The 6,359-nt window shown below is 46.3% G+C and overlaps 1 non-coding gene across 1 annotated transcript; it reads right to left on the minus strand.

The window, feature by feature from the left end:
- Positions 1 to 5,205: 5,205 nt before the first annotated feature.
- On the minus strand, positions 5,206 to 5,345 carry LOC147679350 (U4 spliceosomal RNA). Its single transcript, XR_015301876.1, has one exon. It is a non-coding gene; the product is annotated as a U4 spliceosomal RNA (small nuclear RNA).
- Between the last annotated feature and the right edge of the window lie 1,014 nt (positions 5,346 to 6,359).

Raw genomic sequence — 6,359 nt, forward strand, 5'->3', positions numbered from 1 at the left:
AACCAATTATAGTGTGAATTTCATGCCCACTCCCCCTAGTACCTCATGTTACAAAGGACATGAACCCTTTTCAAAAGATTTTATCTGTTTATGCATAACTGCGCCTCCACTGCTTCTGACAGGCAATGTAAGACATATGTTGGCGTTGTTTTACTAATTTCCATCAGCTCTCTGCCCCGAACCGTCGCTAGCCACAAGCAGAGAATTCTGGGAAATTGTATGCTAAATAGCTCTCCAGGTAAGCAGCACCCTCCCTAGTTATGGATTTGATGCTCAGACAGATATCCCTTCACACAAACATGAGATCTAGGCTGCTAGCCATGGGTTGTGGAAAATATAGGAAGCACAAATTCATAATAGCATCCTCATAGCGCCCACTGTCTTCAAATGTTTACTAGAGTAGGAACAGCAATAATTTAAAGGAAAATAAATCATAGCTACATTTTTCCATTTTCCATACTGCATGTCTGCCATTTCATGGCACTACATAGTTGCATTTGCTGCATTTCATTTTTAGCTTTAGGAGGTACAATATACTGGTTTCCTGGTTTTCAAAACATTCTAGGGGAAGATTCACAAGGATCTGACGCATCTGCATAGCTGCATACTGTTCCTTGCGTCAGTGCTGAATGTCCTTGTGCCACTATGGATGTACAGTATTTACAATATAGTGCTCCATGGTGCAAGGATTAACAGATGCATCAGAAATTCTGACACATGTGTTGGCACAAAAGTGACGCAATGCTGGAGTTGATCATGAAAGTGAAGCAAAAAGCCATGAGTCATTCCAAACGCTTGGTCTGTGCAGGCGTAGGGATTTTGCCGCAGTGAAGGCGTAAAGTGACGCAGTGAAATCTTGTAGATTTCAGTGCGTGAGTTCTACAAGGCTTTTTTTCGTGGAAACGCCCACCCTGCATACATTATGCCTGACGCAGGTATAATGTGATGCAGGGCTTTATAATGTGACGCATCTCCCTAGATGCGTCACATTGTAAAATGGCCACAACATTTACGCCGCAGCTGCGCCACAATACAGATTTTTATATGTGCCCTGTAAATGGCTGTGTGTACGTTGTGTGTCTCCGTCGGCATGCAGCATACAAATTTTCCTGGATCATGTAGCCCAGTTGGGCTGATGCAGCCACGCAAGAGCTCTTTGCGTGACCTCATTGTCACCAATTCAAATCAGGGAGGATCCACGCAGCCTTTCATGGCTCTCAGGTGAAACAATGGGCCCTAGGGCAAGGAAGGAAATAGGCCCCCTTATTCATGTTTGAAATATAAAATACCGCAATAATCGGGGTTCAGTGGGTCCCGCAGGTCTGTGGGCGCCAGTGCCACTGCACCTGCTGCAACAATGGAAGCTACGCCGCCGGCATACAGCTGGGTAACATCAATTACTCAGTGACACAAAGAGCATTAAAAAATACACTTTACATAATGTTAAATGACAAAAACAACAGCTTTGTCAGTTCTTGTTCTGTTTCAAGCACTCCATACAATCTGTATGAACCCTCTCTGCATTTTCCTACTGATAACAAACGCCTTTGCTCCCAGAAATAAACTTTCTAGGTGGTTTGTGTACATTTGAATGGGAGATGAGACCTCGAAAGAGCCCAGCCCTGCGCCGGACTGCGAGTCACCTCAGAGAGCGGAAACAAAGCCCGTACTCTGGCCATCATCTACCCGAGCGAATCCGGGAGCGAAGGTGAGAACAAAGAGGAAGAAATACAAGAATTATGAAAACTGATCAAGGAGAAAATATCCCTAAGTTACTGCCGCATGTAAAAAGCTGAGAAAACAAAAAGAACGTAAAGAGTAAACTGAAGCCAAATAAAGTCACAGTTTTCTCCTTGTCACAGATAACAATTATGCAAGTAAATCACATTGAAAAATTCATTCATTTCAATCTTTATTTCGACCATTCGGTCATAAAAGATACGCAGTACAAATAAAAATCACATGTGACTCTGTCATAAACAGATAGAACATTGAATACATATGTTAAAAGGATCCTGTACAGACTTAAAACATCTTAAAAGAGAGAAGAATTTCTAAGTACTACCCAACATCTTCAAGAAGCGATTGCGCGTATACCAGACATTAGTAAAGAATTTGGAAAGTGCAAAAACAGTTCGGCCGGAGACATCAGATTTTAAAATCCTGTACATTGGTGCATATTCCCTGCCACCCATATTCCTTATCAGAGGGAGGAGCCAGTATTTTCTAGCTGCCTTGTAGGCTGGGCAGAAGAAGACCACGTGCAAGTCGTTTTCCTCCTTGTCAGCACAGACGGGACATTGCTTTGTGGAGGAAGCCGATGACCAGGAGCTTGTAAAGGACCGAAAGGGCAATGTGCCGTATCTCCATTGGAGGAACAGCTTTCTAGCAAGTATGGGGTAGATAGGATCCAATGCCCTCTCAAACCTATACAGATCCTTGGTTTGCAAGAACACAGAAGATAGGGACCCATCTGGCTGAGTAGCTTGGGCCCCTGCCCATTTGTGTTCGTGGTACAAATTCGCCAGGGACCTCTTGGAGATGTTTGATGCTACAATCGCCGGCTCAGTCCATAAATCAGGGAGCCCTAATTCCATACAGGTATCTTGAATGTTTTTGACCCAGGGAATACTGAGCGCCTTGGGGTGATTCAGTAATTCGACCAGTTCCGCCCTATAGTCTGCGAGATCGTTGCTGCTCCATAGCCTACGCCAGAAGGCTATGGGTCTCAAGCTTATCTCGTCAGCTAGTGGTCGTAACCCTAAATCAAGCCTCAAGGGGAGGAGCGGAGTACTAGGGGGGAGTGCGGCTATCTGTCTTATGAACTTATTTTCTGTTAGTGACAGGCTCCGGCAGGGCGTATGGCCCCACAATTCAGCCCCGTACATAATCGCTCCCCTAGCCTGGGCCTTGTATATCTGGATTAAAGCCCCCAATGGGCGGTATGACGAGCCGGTCATCATACGGGAGATACTCCCAGTAGTTTGAATAAGTTTAAGGTTTGCCCTACTCTGGTGGGATCCCCAGGTCATGGTTTCGTTGAGGGTCACACCCAGATATTCAAAGGTGGCTACTCTCTCGAGCCGCACGGCTCCCAGTTGTGGATTCGGGCGCAGTTTCTGGCTCGGGTTCAAAACCATGAATTTTGTTTTTGTAGCATTAATTTCTAGCCCTCTATCAAGGCAGAAAGCCACGAAGGAATCAAGTATCCTTTGTATACCCATAGGGGTTTTAGATAGCAACAGGGTGTCGTCCGCAAACATAATTGCGGGCACCCTGCTGCCATTTAGTTTAGGGGCGTCAATATAGTCGGTGGCATTGAGATGGGCGATTACCCCGTTGACAAAGAGGCAAAACAGGGTCGGCGCCAACACACAGCCCTGTCTTACCCCTCGGCCAACGGGGAACCTATCAGTCAGTTCCCCCAACCTCCCACACCTCACGCGGGCGTAATTATTGTTGTGCAGCCTCTGTAAAATCAACAGGATATCTGGGGGGACACCCATCTCTGCCAGGACGCTCCAGAGTTTCCCCCTGGGCACCAAGTCGAAGGCAGCCCGTAAGTCCACAAAAATTGTGTACAAACTGCCGCCCTCGAACTTTGCTGTCCTCCAATAGATTAAATTCAATCTAAAAACCTGGTCCACTGTGGATACCCCCTTCCTAAATCCCGCCTGGTAGGGACTGAGGGCACCCACCTCCTCCATCCAATCCTGAAGCCTGTTCAACAAAACCCTACCGAACAGCTTCTGTGCTACGTCTATCAGACTAATCGGTCTGTAGTTGGCTGGGAGGAGGGGTGAGCCCTTTTTAAAGATGGGGACCACCTCTGCCCCCAGCCAAGTACTGGGGATTTCCATCCCACCGAGAACACTGTTGAAAAGGGCGACAAGGTAAGGCGCCCAGACAGTGGGCTCCTGTTTAAACAAGTCCCCCGGTAAGCCGTCCAGTCCCGGCGCCTTCCCAGAAGCCAGACCTGAGATGGCAGTAGTGACCTCACCCAGAGTTATTGGCTCCCCTTGGCAGCCCGGCCGGTCCACCTCAATAGCAGCAGGGAATTCTCCCGGCTCAGAGCTGTATAAGGACTGGAAATGAGCCTGCCACACCCCAGGTGCTATGTTAGGCTCCAGTGCAGATTGTAAACTCCCTGACCCCCCATTCACTGTCCTCCAGAACAGGCGTTGATTTTGAATCGCTAGGACCTTGGTGAGTTCTTCCCACTGTTTTTCCTCCCATTCTGCTTTAGCCTGGGCAAGAAGCTTCTTGTAGGCTCGCCTGCTTTGTTTAAGGCGTTCCCCTCCTGTACCCTCCTTAATTACTCCAAGGAGTTCTGTTTTGGCCCGTCTACATGCTAGATTGTACCACAGTGTTTTGCCTTGGCGCCTCTCCCTTGACTTTCGTGAACTACAAGTGAAATGGGGTGCCGCAGCTTTTATAAGGTCCTCGTGGGCCTTATACAATTTGGTCTGGGAGTCTCTATTGTTTGCCTCGATGTCATAGCTCCCCACGATTTCCAAGATGGGAGTAATCTCAGCATAGAGCAAAGGGAGTTTATCCTTGCTTGTAACCAGGTGCTCCCACCTGATTCTTCTCCTGCTGTTATCCAGGAGGAGCACGGGGTTGTTCCCTTCCACTTTAGACACTGGAGCTTTGGGGCCTGGATGAACAAGGTCAAGCTCAAGGGCGTTGTGGTCGCTATCGGTCCTTTCCATCACCCTAAAATCCTGAATTGTCGGCCACCTCACTAGTTGGACCAGGACATAGTCCAAGCGGGACTCTCTCCCCAGTCTATTGTAGGTAGTTTTACTGGGTATGTCGGATTTCATTCGCCCGTTACAGGCTCTGATTCCGAACCTTAGGGTGAGAGCAGTGATTTGTAGTGCTAGTGGGGTCCAGGCTTTCGGGGGTGGAGTTTCCACCGAGGGTACTGCCCACCTAGCCTCTTCTTCCGATGAAAACCCTCAAAGTGAGAATTAGGATCCCCACCCACCACATAGTATGAATCATTCGGCAGTTCAGATAAGAAGTTCGAAAGTTCATCAATGGTTGGTGATTTCTTTGCCATTCCCATCGGCCTGGAATAGATGTTAACCAGCACAAGTTTAGCTTTGTTTGGCCATAGTAGTGAGACCACAAGGATATCTTCGGAATTAAACGGCCACCGTGAAAAATAAACTATCTTATTTTTTATTACATATTCTCCAGTCTCCGAAGAGACTCTCAAAAATTGTCATTTCGACTATATTTCAAGTCTCAATGACGGGGTATTGGGTAAAGTTTTCAATAAGCAATAATCGCGCCTCGGTTAGAACTAATTTGCTACGATACTGCCACTGCGCAAAGTTAAACAATCTTTTGTGAATTTCATGCCCCCTCGCTCTGGTCTCTCCTTATCTCCCGTTAATGTGTCTCATATATTTGATGTAACGTGTAATTGTTATTATTGTTGTAACTTTGCTGACCTAATGTGAAGCTCCTGATACCTATGGGTCTTGCCTGCGCTATATAAAACTCTTTAAATAAAAATAAAAAGTTGTAACAACAACTTGCGGAGGGGGGAGAAGGTGTTGGATTTAAATTCCAACACCTTCTCTACTGTCCACACAGACTGGAGGTGGAATAGTAAATTATACTATTCCAACATCCAGCGCCCCCTCCGCAGGTTGTTGTTACTGCTTGCAGGGTAATGGTATGTGTTGTAATTACGCGGTCGTTGTAACCACCCCGTTGTAACAACATGCGGGGTAATGGGATGCGGGGTCAAGAGGCATATTACACTCTCACAGCTCAGCCCTATACAGTGCAGCCCCTAGAGCTTTGGCTTTATAGATTTTCAGAGCAGGAGCAATAAGCCTAATATAACTGGCATGCAGTTCTTTTTAAATTACTCCGGCCGTTTGTTTATGTTTTAACATAGCAACGTCAATCTGATGACCCTAGGATATGTTGGGTGTAGGTTTAATCCCCAAATATGTGAAAGAGTCTACTTGTTCCAAAAAGTCACTTCCTAGAGTTAGATTTCCCGTACATTTTTTACAATGACTAAAAGTCATAACTTTAGTCTTGTCAACATTAATCTGCAAGACACTATCCACACAAAAATTGTTAAAACTGACCAAGAGTTTTTGGATGCCGCTCTGTGTTTTTGAGATTCACAGAATTTCAACTGCAAACAACAGCAATGGAACTTTACCATTTACCAAGCTTGGGGTGTCGGCCTCGACATTTAAAAGATGATGTATCAACCCATTCACATATTAGCAAATTAGGTAGGCGCTAGTACACAATCCTGGTGAAGACCCTTCAGAACTGGAATCTTTTCAGTCAGTTGTCCCTGAGAGCCCCACCGTACCCTGGCA

This window comes from Lissotriton vulgaris, chromosome 11, assembly GCF_964263255.1.
Source record: "Lissotriton vulgaris chromosome 11, aLisVul1.2, whole genome shotgun sequence".
Lineage (NCBI taxonomy): Eukaryota > Metazoa > Chordata > Amphibia > Caudata > Salamandridae > Lissotriton > Lissotriton vulgaris.